Genomic DNA, 15,190 nt, shown 5'->3' with positions numbered 1-15,190 from the left:
AGCCTGGGCAACAAGAACAAAACTCTATCTCAAAAAAATCATTATTAATAGTAAGTTTTCGACTGTTATTTGTGTATTTATCTCTTCTATTTTTTCAGTGTTCATCAATTTTGATCTTTTTTTTTGTTTGAAGCAGTTTCATTCTTGTTGCCCGGGCTTGAGTGCAATGGTATGATCTCGTCTCACTGCAACCTCTACCTCCGGGGTTCAAGAGATTCTCCCGCCTTGCCTTAGCCTCCCAAGTAGCTGGAATTACAGGCGCCCACCACCACACCTAGTCAATTTTTGTATTTTTAGTAGAGATGGGATTTCTCCATGTTGACCCAACTGGTCTCAAACTCCTGAGCTTGTGATCCACCTGCCTCATCCTCCCAAAGGGCTGAGATTACAGGTGTGAGCCACTGCACCCAGCCCCATCATTTGCTACTTGGTATGTAAATACCTTTTCGTTGTAATGTCTGTTTTGTCTGATGACCACTGCTCTCTTTTGGCTTCTGTTTCCATGGAATACCTTTTTCATTCATTCATTTTCAACCTGTTTGTGTCTTTGACTTCAAAGTGAATTTCTGTTAGACTGTATACATGAAAATCATTTTAGGCTTAATTCTGCCAGTCTGCCTTTGAATAAAGAATTTATCCCGTCTCTACTTAAAATACAAAAATTAGCTGGGCATGGTGGTGCGTGCCTGTAATCCCAGCTACTCAGGAGGCTGAGGCAGGAGAATTGCCTGAACCCAGGAGGTGGAGGTTCCGGTGAGCCGAGATGGCGCCATTGCACTGCAGCCTGGGTAACAAGATGAAACTCCGTCTCAAAAAAAAAAAAAAGAATTTATACCATTACATTAAAAATAATAACTGATAAGAGGGGATTTACTTTGGTCATTTAACTATTTGTTTTCTAAGGGCTGCTTAGCATTTTTGTTTCTCATTATTTCCATGCATAGCCGATGCTAAGATAAAAGCTAAAATTCACTGACATTAATGGCAATTTATCCTCCAAGACTTCCCCTGGAATTTGCAAGCCTTAAAAAGACTGCATAGGCCAGGCGGGGAGGATTTCAAGACCAGCCCGGCCTCTGATGGGTTCATAAGGAGAGGAAAAAAAAAAACAAACAAAAAAACAAGACTAGCCCGGTCAATATGGTGAAATCATGTTTCTACTGAAAATACAAACAAAAATTAGCTGGGTGTGGTGGTGCGTGCATATAATACCAGCTACCTGGCAGGCTAGGAAGGAGAATTTCTTCAACCTGGTAAGTGGAGGTAGCAATGAGCTGAGATAGCCCCACTTCACTCAATCTGGGTGACAGAGGAAGACCCCGACTAAGGAAAAAAAAAAAAACACTCCAGAGTTCCAAAACAGTTTTATCAGTGAGATTTTGTTAGTGCAACTGATGTCTCAGTCAGGAAAAAAGGTTCCTGGTTTTCCTACTGCTCTATCTTCCAAGAATTCTTCCCTGTTGCTTATTTCAATGTATTCTTTCCTTCTATTAAACTGTATTCCCCGGGCGCAGTGGCTCACGCCTGTAATTCCAGCATTTTGGGAGGCCGAGGCGGGTGGATCACAAGGTCAAGAGATCGAGACCATCCTGGTCAACATGGTGAAACCCCGTCTCTACTAAAAATACAAAAATTAGCTGGGCATGGTGGCGCGCGCCTGTAGTCCCAGCTACTCGGGAGGCTGAGGCAGGAGAATTGCCTGAACCCAGGAGGCGGAGGTTGAGGTGAGCCGCGATCGCGCCATTGCACTCCAGCCTGGGTAACAAGAGTGAAACTCCGTCTCAAAAAATAAATAAACTGTATTCATGAGTTTTTATGGTGAAACCCCATCTCTACTAAAAATACAAAAATTAGCCAGGCATGGTGACAGGCGCCAAATATGTGTGTCACCCCAAAATTAATATATTTTTGAAAATTCAAGTTTAAGCCCTAATTCTTAGGGCTTACATTCTTACATTCGAAAAAAATTTTTAATTCAACATTTTCTTTACTTTTTTTTTTTCTTTTTTTTTTTTTTTGAGACGGAGTTTTGCTCTTGTTGCCCAGGCTGGAGTGCAATGGCACGATCTCGGCTCACCGCAACCTCCACCTCCTGGGTTCAGGCAATTCTCCTGCCTCAGCCTCCTGAGTAGCTGGGATTACAGGCACGCACCACCATGCCCAGCTAATTTTTTGTATTTTTAGTAGAGACGGGGTTTCACCATGTTGACCAGGATGGTCTCCATCTCTTGACCTCGTGATCCACCCACCTCGGCCTCCCAAAGTGCTGAGATTAAAGGCGTGAGCCACCGTGCCCGGCCCTTTACATTCTTAAATACAAAATTCATGTGTTTAAGCCCTAATCTGAAATTAATGACTTCCCAAAGGTGCCACCTTTATAATTTGCACAGTGAAAAAATATGAAGGTGGTGCCTTTGTGGAGGTCATCAAGTTTTGATGAGTTCATGAGGGTGAGGTCACCATGATGGGATTAGTGGCCTTATCAGAAGAGGAAGAGAGACCTGAGCTCTTTCTGTGCACATAAGTAAGAGAGAAAAGGCATCAGAATGAAACCTATCTTGCTGGCACTTTGATCTTGGACTTCCTAGTGTCCATAATATGGAGAAATAAATTTCTATTTTTTAGGCCACCCAATGATGGTGTCTTGTTATGGTAGCCAAAACAATTTAAATCCTGATAAATCAGGTTTGCTGAATTTTTGTAAGCTTTTATCCTGAATTATTGAAACTGAAAGTGGTCTTGAGGACCTCCTGAACTTGTCGTGGTGATTAGCAAGATTTTGTTTCAGCTGGGTGTTGTGGCTCAGGCCTATAATCCCAGCACTTTGGGAAGTCAAGGCAGGTGGATCACCTGAGGGCAGGAGTTTGACAGCAGCCTGATCAACATGGTGAGACCCTGTCTCTAATAAAAATACAAAAATTAGCCAGTCATGGTGGCAAGTACCTGTGATTCCAGCTACTCAGGAGGCTGAGGTGGGAGAATTGCTTGAACCTGAAAGCCAGAGGTTGCAGTGAGCCAAGATCACACCACTTACATCCAGCTAGGGCGACAGAGGGACATTCTGTCTCAGAAAAAAAAAAAAAAAAGATTGAGAGATTTTGTTCTCTACAACGCTAATCTGAGAGTTTGCAGAAGAGATTATACAGTTTGTATAATATTCTAAGTGTAGACGTACAGCGAATTACTTCAATTGTTGGATTGTTAAATAAAATTTACAAGTATTTCACTGCTGCATTTAATACTATGGTGAAATGTGACACATGCATTTTTAAATTACATTTTTCTTTTTTTTTTTGAGATGGAGTTTCACTCATGTTACCCAGGCTGGAGTGCAATGGTGCCATCTCGGCTCACTGCAACCTCTGCCTCCTGGGTTCAGGCAATTCTGCTGCCTCAGCCTTCTGAGTAGCTGGGATTATAGGCGTGAGTCACAGCGCTCGGCCTAAATTACATTTTTCATAGCAACACTTATCATGAGACCTACCCACTCAACTAGACTTCAAGTGTATAATATCCTATACTTGATCATAGGTACAATGTCTTACGGCAGGTCTGTCGAGATTACTTATCTTGTCTATCTAAAATGGAATGCTTGTTAATTAGTAACTTTCCATTTCTACTACTCCCAACCCTTGGCAAACACCATTCCCCTCAGATGTTATGAATTTTACTCTTTTAGATACCCCATACAAATGGAAACATACAGTATTTCTTTTTTCTGTGACTGGCTTTATTGCTTTTATTTTAATGACCTTAAGGTTCCTCCATGTTTTTACATATTACAGTTTTCTTCTATTTTAAGGCTGAATCTATTACATTTTCTTTATCCATTCATCTTCAATGAAAAATTAGATTGGTCATACATCTTAGGTACTATGCCATGTTGCAGTAAACATGAGAGTCCTAATATCTCTTCCAAGACAATAAATTTAATTCATTTGAATAAATATTCAGAAGTGAGATTGCTGGATCATATGGTAATTGATAGCAGCTGCACCATTTTTCTTTCCCGTTGAAAGTGTGCAAGGGTTAAAATGTTTCCATATTATCACCAACACTTGTTGTTTTATGTTTTTTATTTGATAGTAGCCATCCTGACACGTGTGAGTTATTATCTCCCATTATTTTGATTCAAAATTTCCTGATGATTAGTGATTTGTAGCTTCTTTCATATGCCTATTGGCCTTGTGTATATTTTCCTTTGGTCAAAATGTCTATTAAAGTCTTTTGCCCATTTGGAATTGAGATTTTAGGTTGTTGTTTTTAAACTACCGAGTTCTAGAAGTTTGCTAATATATTTTTGGATATTACACACTTTTTAAGACATATGGTTTGCAAGTATTTTCTTTGAATTCATAGATGGGATTTTTGCTCCACTTTTTTCCTTTGTTGTGTAGAAATGATTTAGTTTGAGGTAGTCCCACTTGTTTATTTTTGTTTTCATTGCCTGTGTTCTTATCCTTAAAAATCATTGTTAAAACCAATATCATGAAGCCTTTTACCTATGTTTTCTCTGGGAGGAGTTTTACAGTCTTGGGTTGTATATTTAAAGTGTTTCATCCATTTTGAGGAAATGTGTATGTGGTATAAGACAAGGGCTCAATTTCAAGCTTTTGCCTGTGGATATCCTGTTTTCTCAACACTTTATTGAAGACACAAACTTTTCCCAATTATGTAGTCTTCACACCGTTGTCAAAGACCAGTTGAATATATGTGCATGAACTTATTTCCTCTAGCCAGACTAGCCTGTTGTATTGATCAACATGTCTGCCTGTATTCCAGTCCCATAATGTTTTGATTACTGTGGTTTTGTCATAAATGGTCATATCTGGAATTGTGATACCTCCAGCTTTGTTTTTCTGTTTCAAGACTGACTTGGATATTTATGGTTTTTGTGGTTAGTTCCATGTATATTTTGAGGTTTTTTTCTATTTTTGTAAAACTGTTATTAGGATTTTGATAGAAATTGCACTGAATTTGTAGATTACTTTGGGCAGTATGGACATTTTTGTTTGGAAAACTCTGCCCCTACCGCAAACGCTCTCTCTCTCTCTCTCTTTCCCTCCCCCACAAAGAGGCTCCCTTATCTCTCACTTTACATACCGGTCCTAGCCCTCCCGCCGCCCAGCTTCCCGCAGCCCAGCTTCCCACCCAGCAGTTCAAACTGACCAACAGTTGCCCACCACCTCGGCTTTTGGCTTCCCCACCCCCCAGCCCTTCAGCCCCCTATAAAACAACCCTGCCCCTCTGAGCAGCGCGGCCATTTTTCCTTTTCATCCCGGCTGGCCTGCCCGGAGGCTCTTTCCTCTCAATAAAGCCTGAACTTAAGGAATTTCCTCTAGCCTGCGGTCCGGTTTTTTCCGAACGAGCTCAGTCTTCCCGCAGAGGGTAGGTCGGACAATTTTAACAAGAGTATTTCTTCCAATCCATCAGATGGAATGTCTTCCCACTTTTTTGTGTTCCTTGTGTAAATTTTTTAATCAATATTTTGTAGTTTTCATTTTACAAATGTTTCACTTCCTTAAGTTTATTTGTAAATATTTTGTTTTGATACTAATATAAATGGAATTGTTTTTCTAATTTTCTTTTCAAATAGTTGTTAGTATATAGAAATGCAACTGATTTTGTATGTTGATATTGTGTCCTCAACATGATTGAATTTATTTATTAGTTATAATAGACTTCTTCAAGTATCTTCAGAGTTCTTTAATATATAGTATAATCTTCAAACAAGGACAATTTTTCTGCTTTCTTTCTGATCTGTCTGCCTTGTCCTACTTTTGTCTTGCTTAATTGCACTGATTAGACCTTCCAGTACTATGCTGAACAGCAGTGGTGAGTGAGCATTCCTGTCTTATTTGGAGTCTTAGAGAAAAGCTTTCAATTTCCCACCATTGAGTATGATGTATATTTTTTCTATACGTAGGTCTTTTAGAGTTTTTACCATGAAAAGTGTGTTGAATTTTGTCAGATGACGTTTCTTCATTAATTGAGATGATCATTTTTTAAAATTTTTTTACTCTGTGAAAACAATGTATCACGAGTTGTCATATGTTGAATTACCTTGGGAATAAATCCCACTTAATCATAGCAGATGATCCTTTTAATACGGTGTTAGATTTGGTTCCATAGTAATCTGTTGAGAAATTTTGCATCTGTATGGCCTATAGTTTTCTCTCTTTCCTTCCTTCCTTCTTTCTTTCTCTCTCTCTTTCCTTCCTTCCTTCCTTCCTTCCTCTCTTTCTTTCTTTCAAGATGGGGTTTCTTCCTGTTGGTCAGGCTGGTCTCGAACTCCCGACCTCATATGATCCACCCTCCTTGGCCTCTCAAAGTGCTGGGATTATAGTTGTGAGCCAAGACGCCCGGCCTTTCTTTTGTTTTCTTTTTTTTAATACCTTTGTCTTGATTTGTTACAAGGGCAGCACTAGCTTCATAAAAGGAGTTTGAATGTGTTGCCCTTTCTTTAAATTATTTTATTTATGTGATGGAGTCTGGCTCTGTCTCACAGGCTGGAGTGCAAAGGCACGACCTTTGTTAACCGCAACCTCTGCCTCCCGGGTTCAAACAATTCTGCCTCAGCCTCCCGAGTAGCTGGGATAGGCACCTGCCACCACACCCAGCTAATGTTTTTATTTTTAGTAGGGAAGCATGTTACCATCCTGGCCAGACTGGTCTCCAACTCCTGACCTCATGAACCACCCACCTCAGCCTCCCAAAGTGCTGAGATTACAGGTGTGAGCCACCGCGCTTGGCTTCTCTTCAATTTTTTTTTTTTTTTTGAGACGGAGTTTCGCTCTTGTTACCCAGGCTGGAGTGCAATGGCGCGATCTCGGCTCACTGCAACCTCCGCCTCCTGGGTTCAGGCAATTCTCCTGCCTCAGCCTCCTGAGTAGCTGGGATTACAGGCATGCGCCACCATGCCCAGCTAATTTTTTGTAATTTTAGTAGAGACAGGGCTTCACCATGTTGACCAAGATGGTCTCGATCTCTTGACCTCGTGATCCACCCACCTCGGCCTCCCAAAGTGCTGGGATTACAGGCTTGAGCCACCGCGCCTGGCCTTCTCTTCCATTTTTTAAAAGATTGAAAAGATTTCTGCTGACAAGTGGTTGTTAAAAAAAATTTTTAAATAAACATATTTCAGGGGACTCCTTCATAACAATAAAAACACTAAAAAAATAAAAATAAAAAAGATTGAGAAAGTTTGCAGTTAATTGTTCTTTAAATGTTAGGCAAAATTCATCAGTGAAGACTTGTTTCTGGGTTTTTCTTTGTGAGGAGATAATTTTGAGTACTAATTTCATTTCCATCCTAGTTTTAGGTCTGTTCAGACCTTCTATTTCTTTATGGTTTTGTCTCAATAAGGTGTATGTTTGTAGGACCTTACCTATTTCCTCTTGCTTGTCCAGTTTGTTTGGGGTATAATTTTATACGAGTTTCTTATAATCCATTTTATTTATGGTTTATAAGAAACTCTATAAAATTATACGAGTAATAGACATCAGCTGTAATATCGTCTATAGTTTCTTATTATATTTATTTGCATGCTTTCTTTTTTCTTCGTTAGTCAAGCTCTTTTTAAAAAACCAAATCTTAGTTTTTTTGTTTTTTTCTCTATTGCTTTTCTTTTTTCTTTTTTTATAAAAATAGGGTTTCACCATAATGACCAGGCTGGTCTTGGACTCCTGACCTCAGGTCATCCACCCACCTCGGCCTCCCAAAGTGCTAGGATTACAGGCTTGAGCCACTGCGCCCGGCTCTTTTGCTTTTCTATTTCCCATTTTATTTGTTTCTCTTGTAATCTGTTATTTTCTCCCTTCTGTTAACTTTGAGCTTAGTTGCTTTACCATATAAATTTGCTTACTGAAAACTTTGTCTTTTTTTTTTTTTTTTTTTTTTTTTTTTTTTTTTTTTTTTAAGAGACGGATTTTCACCAAGTTGGCCAGGATGGTCTCAATGTCTCGATCTCGTGATCCACTCGCCTCCGTTTCCCAAAGGGCTGAGATTACAGGCGTGAGCCACCAGCCTGGCCTGTGGTTGTTGTTTTTAATGTAGATGTTATCACTGTGAACATCCCTCTTAAAATGCAGGTCATCTGTAAGGAGTAATCCCAGGTCCCCCGGAGAACTCAAAGGCAGCTTCTTGACCACCGCGACTCCGACTGCGATTCTCATTTTCCGGGATGCTCGGAGGACTCCATCCCGAAACCGTAGGGAGGCGCCCTCGCCAGGTTCCCCCAATCTCAGCCGCGGCTGGCGCTGTCGCCGTTTGGAGTCCACCCGCGCTCCCCCTCTCACGGGGGCTCACTGGCCTCTCTGCGCTCCAGGAAGCTCTGCTCCCGGTGGGGAGCGGCGCTCCTGTCTGCGTGGCGGGGATGCAGCGCTGGGACAGGCGGCTCCTGGGGCGGACGGCCCCTCCCTTCCCTGGGAACAGATGCGTTTTCTCAGCCATCTGAGAAGACTGGACACACCCAACTTCCCAGTTCGCTCTTTGGGTCCCTACCTGACCAGGGTCACCTTGAAACCCTGTAGGGAGTTTCCCTTTCAGCTGTCACCTAGGTAATAACACCTGCTGAATCTTGACCTTCAGCCCTAATCTTCTGGGATCTTCTCATTGATAAAGCCAATCACCGGCTGGGCGCGATGGTTCCCGCCTGTAATCACAGCACTTTGGGAAGCCGAGGCGGGGGATCACCCGAGATCAGGAGTGTTAGACCAGCTTAACCAACATGGAGCTTAACCAACATGGAGAAACCTCGTCTCTACTAAAAATATAAAAACTAACTGGGCGTGGTGACCGACGCCTGTAGTCCCAGATACCCTAGAGGCTGAAGCAAGAGAATCACTTGAACCCGAGAGGCGGACATTGCGGTAAGCCGAGATCCTGCCTTTGCACTCAAGCCTGGGGGACAGAGACACTCCGTCTAAAAATTAATTAATTAATTTAATTCAATCGCCTTTTTAAAACTCGTTCCTTTAGTCATCCACTCAAGCAATTTGAAGTGTTCACTTAATTAATCAATCATTAGAATCACGCAGCACAGAGAAAATAGCCACAATATCTAAAACTGGAAATCTGGCCGGCCAGGGCAAAGGGACAGAAATAAAGAATGCTTTAGTGTGGAAGCGGTCTGTTCACTTGAGATTAGGCTTTTCTGTTAATCAGGAAGGCAAATGCCTCCCTCTAGAACTGAGCCCCTAAATAGCACCTAGCACCATCTGCTGGAACATTTGGAAAAATCAAAATGACAGAGTTAGAAAACCTCATGTTCATCAAAAATAATCTAGTGACATCCAGTCTAGTCACCTCCAGTCCCCACGTGTCAAAGGTAAAAAACTGTGACGTTCCCAGCTGGTGGTATGGTGAGGAAGTGGTCTGTTATAAGCTGCAAATGAGAGCACAGTTGTTCTACAGCTCTCCATCCTCCTTGTATTCATTTATCATGTGGTTTTAAAAATCTTCCTTTATCAGCAGAAATATTTCACTTTTTGTGATCAACTTTGAGACTAAATAGAAAATGTTATATTTGTAATGAAAACAATAATATGTTTGAAGGACCAGAACCATATCCTTGCTTCCAGATGAACCTATTTCCAGTATTTTTTAATCCTGTCATTTTGCATTAAAAACGACCACTTTTTGAGTACTTTATTAAAAATCCTGTGTTTTGTAAAAAGAATTGTCTTCGATACACAAAAGTGAAGAGGAAGGCTTAGCAGGGCAGCTCAGCCAGGCCCACAGGGTTGCAATGTCCCTTCTCTGTGCTGCTACAACATCCTGTCTCTTTCAATGACTACACAGGGAAATCAATGTGCAACCCCCCCTCATCAGGAAGCTGTTAAGAACAGTCTTACACAATATATCATTCTGCTTTCTAAGAATTTTTACAGCCAGCACAGTGGTTCATGCCTGTAATTCCAGCACTTTAAGAGGCTGAGTGAGGCAGAAAGATCCCTTGAGCCCAGCGATAGCTGTTGATTTCCTGTGCTGTTGAAGGACACGTAATCAAAAGGGAATATCCGGGCGTTTTTTTAAGACAGAACTGTTTCATTTTCCTTTTCTTTCTTTTTTTTTTGAGACAGAGATTCACTCTTGTCACCCGTGCTAGACCTCCACCTCCCGGGTTCAAGTGATTCTTCCGGCCTCAGCCTCCCGAATAGCTTTGACTACAGGTTCATGCTACCACACCCAGCTAAATTTTTTGTATTTTTAGTAGAGACAGGTTTTCACCATGTTTGCCAGGATGGTCTTGATCTCTTGAACTTGTGATCTACTGGCCATGGCCTCCCAAAGTTCTTGGATTACAGGTGTGAGCTACTGAGCTTGGCTAGATTCAAGTTCTTTCGACAGTTCCCGTCCTCCTTCTACAGCTCTTCCTCAGTCTGTTATTCAAATTGCTCTTTCTCTGACTGCCTCTTAAACGTGAGTGTTTTCCAGGGTTCTGTCCTTGACTATCTCAGTTTCTGCCAATGGTTCTCACTGTGTTTTCTGATACCACAAGGCTGCTATGCAACTGAACAGACTCCTAGAAATAAACTGTCCCATTCCTCTGCTGTAATTCTAAACTGTGCTTTCAGATAGAGTGTTGTTGAACCAGTGCAAATTACATCACTGTAAAAAAAATGAAAAAGAAAAAACACAGTGTTGGAGAGAAGGGTGAAGAGGCAGAATTCTATGAGAGAAGGGAGTTTCAAGAAAATGTGGGATTTGTGGAACCTGGACCTGAAGACTTTTAACAGCCCTTCTGGAGATTTGACTATCTTGAGAATCCCTCAGAAGCTTCATCTGTGGCCCATGGCTCTTCTTAACCCTATGTGCTGATGAGTGATCCCAAATCTCCCTCCATTTTGGTTTATCCTGTGAGCTCATTCAATTGTACATTCAGTAAGTGTTTATTGAATACTCACTATTTGTGAGCTATTGTACTAGCAGGTGAGGACACAAAGATAATGTGACATTCTCTACCACAAGGCAGCTGACAGTCTAAAGGGAAGAGAATTTAGTACAATTGGCTCTCTGTATCTGCCAGTTCCACATCCTTAAACTCAACCAACTGCAAATTAAAAATTTTCAGGAAAAGAAACAAACAAACAAAATACAATAATGAAATATAGAAATAAAAATACAGCAGGGCATGATGGCTCAGGTCTGTAATCCCAGCACTTTTGGAGACTGAGTTGGGGGGATCACAAGGTCAGGAGTTCAAGACCAGCTTGGCCAACATGGTGAAACCCCATCTCTACTAAAAATTCAAAATTTAGCTGGGCATGGTGGCCGGCACCTGTAGTCTCAGCTACATGGGAAGCTGAGGAGAATCCCTTGAACCCAGGAGGTGGAGGTTGTAGTGAGCTGAGATTGCTCCACTGCACTCCAGCCTGGGTGACAGAGTGAGACTCCACCACAAAAATAAAAAACAAAAATAAAAATACAGCATAACAACCATTTACACAGCATTTATCTTGTATTAGGTATTCTAAGTAATCTAGAGATGATACAAACTATACAGAAAGAATGGGCATGGTGGCTCATGCCTGTCATCTCAGCACTTTGGGAGGCTAAGGCTGGCAGATCATCTAAGGTCAAGAATTTGAGATCATCCTGGCCAACATGGTGAAATCTTGTCTCTACTAAAAATACCAAAATTAGCTGGGTGTGGTGGCACATTCCTGTAATCCCAGCTACTCAGGAGGCTGAGGCAGGAGAATCATTTGAACCTGGGAGGCAGAGGTTACAGTGAGCTGGTATTGTGCCACTAAACTCCAGCCTGGGCAATAGGGTGAGACTCCATCTAAAAGAAAAAAAAAAAACTATATAGAAAGATGTGTATAGGTTATTTGCAAATATAGCATTTTTCATACGTATAAAGGACTTGAGCACCACCCACCTGGTATCTTGAGAGTCCTGGGACTGATTCCTCTCGGATACCAAGGGTATCTGAGGCAGAATTCTATGGAGGAAGGGAGTTTCAAGGGAATGTAGAGTTTGTGGAACCTGGGGATGTAGATTTTCACAGCCTTTCTGGAGATTGGACTGTGCCGAGAATCCCTCAGAAGCCTCATCCACGGTTCGTGGCTTTACCTGTAGGCCTGTGAATCTATAATTTTGGCCTTCCTCTATATAAATTGTAGTTCATTAAGGGGAGAGAGTAAACATGATCTTTAATCAGCAGCACACAACTGTATTTTATACATTTGCAATGAAGAGCAAGTCTCTCTTTCACTCCGGACCCTATTTTTTCATCAAATCTTTTGTATAGAATTAGAATTTACAGTTATTTGTATATAATTCCAGAAATATTTAATGTACAAGTAAAAAAATGTGTGTGTGTGTGAATTTAACTGAAAGTTTTTAAAAAATCTCAATGATATTTGTTTTACTCTTAGTTGAGTTTCCATTCTTATAGATTCATAATTTTCAAGCTTATCAGAGGCAACACTCACTATAGACAACAAATATTTATCTTGTTAGGCCCTGTTTCTATTTTGAAATGAAATTCATCCGGCGGGGCGCGGTGGCTCATGCCTATAATCCCAGCACTTTGGGAGGCCGAGGCGGGTGGATCATGAGGTCAAGAGATCGAGACTATCTTGGTCAACATGGTGAAACCCCATCTCTACTAAAAATACCAAAAAAAAAAAAATAGCTGGGCATGGTGGTGCTTGCCTGTAATCCCAGCTCAGGAGGCTGAGGCAGGAGAATTGCCTGAACCCAGGAGGCGGAGGTTGCAGTGAGCCGAGATCGCGCCATTGCACTCCAGCCTGGGTAACAAGAGCTAAACTCCGTCTCCAAATAAAAAAAATGAAATTCATCAAAATAAAACTTATGTGCATACATATTAAAACATTAGTATTATACTTTGAAAGGACATAAATGACAATAATCAAAATAATTTACAATAAAATAAGTCTCATTGTAACATGCCAAGAGAGAATACAGATTTTCAAAATGTCAAAAATGTGGCAGTATGATAGTCTGGGAAATTCACTCATTCTTTTTATGAACTCTGAAAAGAATTTCCTGAGTTAGGATGTAGAATAGAATGTTATGAGCTGCGCGCGGTAGCTCACGCCTGTAATCCCAGCACTTTGGGAGGCTGAGGTGGATGGATCACCTGAGGTCAGGAGTTTGAGACCAGCCTGACCAATATGATGAAACCTCATCTTAAAAAAAAAAAAAAAAAAAACAAAGAAGAAAAGAAGAAAGAAAAAAGAATAGAATGTTATGAAGTATCAGGAAAGATATTGCTTCTATCTTGACCTCACCATCTATGAAGGCACAATTTAAGTCCCTAGAACTTCAAAAGAACATGTGGACCAATGTCTTTCATAGTCATATACATGACTACTCCTATTGTGCACACCGGTTTCAAATAGATGAATCAAGAATAAATTTGCAAAGGAAAAAAAAATAAGAGGCAATAGCAATGTTAGATGTAGATTTCCAGAGACAGAATCAGGGTAAGACTGAAAAATAATAGATTACACCAAAGTGAATTATTAATTACAATGTATATTCACAGTAGATATGCTATTATGGAAAAATACTTTAAACATATAGGATTGAAAGGATATTAAATATTTTCAGAACAACCTTTACTCATTTCATTAAATAAATATATTATTCCTCACCACAAAATGTGTGTACATGTGTGTGTGTGTGTGTGTGTGTGTGTGTGTTTTTCCTTGATAATTTAATATTTGGTTCTAGGTCTCATAATGCTTCAAATCCCCTCTCTTAAATATTTCCGGTTGGTATTATTGTTTTCACATCAAATTCACTATGGAAATCAAATTTTTTTCAATTTATTATGCAGTTGTAAATGTCATAAGAACTAATTTTACTTATTTCAAAAACAGAAGATATGGCCAGGCGTGGTGACTCATACCTGTAATCCCAGTATTTTGGGAGGTCATGAAGGGAGAATCACCTGAGCACAGAAGTTCCAGATCTATCTGGGCAATATAGGGAGACTCTGCCTCTATTAAAAAATAAAATAAGTAAAATAAAATACAGAGGGTGTATGTAAAAGTGTTACCTGGTTCCAAAACTTTTCCTAATTTGACTAATTTAATCAGTCCTTTGCTTCTACGTAGATTTTTATTTTATTTTACTTTATTTATTTAAAGACAAGATTTCATTCTGTCACTCAGGCTGGAGTACAGTTGTGTTATCATGGTTCACTGCGACCTTGACCTTCCAGGTCAGGTGATTCTCATACCTCAGCCTCTCAAGTAGCTGGAACTCAGGTACTTGCCTCGACACCCAGCTAATTTTTGTAATTTCTGTAGAGATGGGGTTTTCCCTTGTTACCCAAGCTGCTCTTGAACTCCAGAACTCAAGAGATCCATCCACCTTGGCCTCCCAAAGCTTTTTCTATACATGACTACTCCTATCGTGCACACTGATTTCAAATAGATGAATCAAGAGCTGGTATTGTTAGATTTCATGTCCTTAAAATATTAGAATATTTCTGAATCTTTGTTTTCATACTCATCTTTGTATAATTGATTCTATGATTAAAGTTATAAAAACTTTAAGCAAGCCAGTTTGTTTTTAAATAATGTCACTTCATGATAATTGCTGAAATAGTATTTTACTTTCATATGAGTTATCTAATTTTCTTCTCACTTTAAATAGAGACATTATTTAATTTTTGGAATGTATTTAAAGTAGCAGTCACATAATTTTAAAATACTTACATTTTGAGTTTGAATTTTTATTGATTTAAGAAAAATGTTGACAGATCTATATTAATAGCTTTTGCAGCTTCTCAGAGGTATTAAAAAAATAGCTTTGATGGCAGCATTCATTTATCTATGTTCATTTCACAAAAGATCCTTGACTACTAAGCATTCTTGATGAATAATGCAATGAATTCCTAAATGCTGCACCTACTTTTTAAAAGTTGCTTAAATGTCAGGTAGCCAATAATCATAAGTAATTTTTATCTGATGCAGAAGGAATGGCACTGGAAAAAATAATGTATTTTTTCTAAAATAATTGTTCAAAATATTGATGATGCCCTTTTATTGATGATCTTTTGCCATCTCCATGATTTCTTTCGACACAAATATTTGCTTAATGGCATAGAATAAATTATTTTATTTGGATCTCTCGCCCTCACTATGTTAATATCTCTTTACTATTTTGTAGGACAGCTTCCCACTCCCCATCCCCATTCCCTGAGTAT

General features: G+C 39.9%; 1 protein-coding gene and 1 long non-coding RNA gene across 3 annotated transcripts in view; one reads left to right on the top strand and one right to left on the bottom strand.

Annotated features, from left to right (window-relative positions):
- Window positions 1-15,190, bottom strand: part of LOC100390986 (tripartite motif-containing protein 60-like) — a 55,519-nt gene that overhangs the window by 28,635 nt on the left and 11,694 nt on the right. The window lies entirely within an intron of this gene.
- On the top strand, window positions 5,221-9,658 carry LOC144581720 (uncharacterized). Its single transcript, XR_013532833.1, has 2 exons — window positions 5,221-5,388; window positions 7,921-9,658. It is a non-coding gene; the product is annotated as an uncharacterized LOC144581720 (long non-coding RNA).

The sequence above is a fragment of the Callithrix jacchus genome, chromosome 3 (assembly GCF_049354715.1).
Source record: "Callithrix jacchus isolate 240 chromosome 3, calJac240_pri, whole genome shotgun sequence".
NCBI lineage: Eukaryota > Metazoa > Chordata > Mammalia > Primates > Cebidae > Callithrix > Callithrix jacchus.
This window is presented reverse-complemented; position numbering and strand designations above follow the sequence as displayed.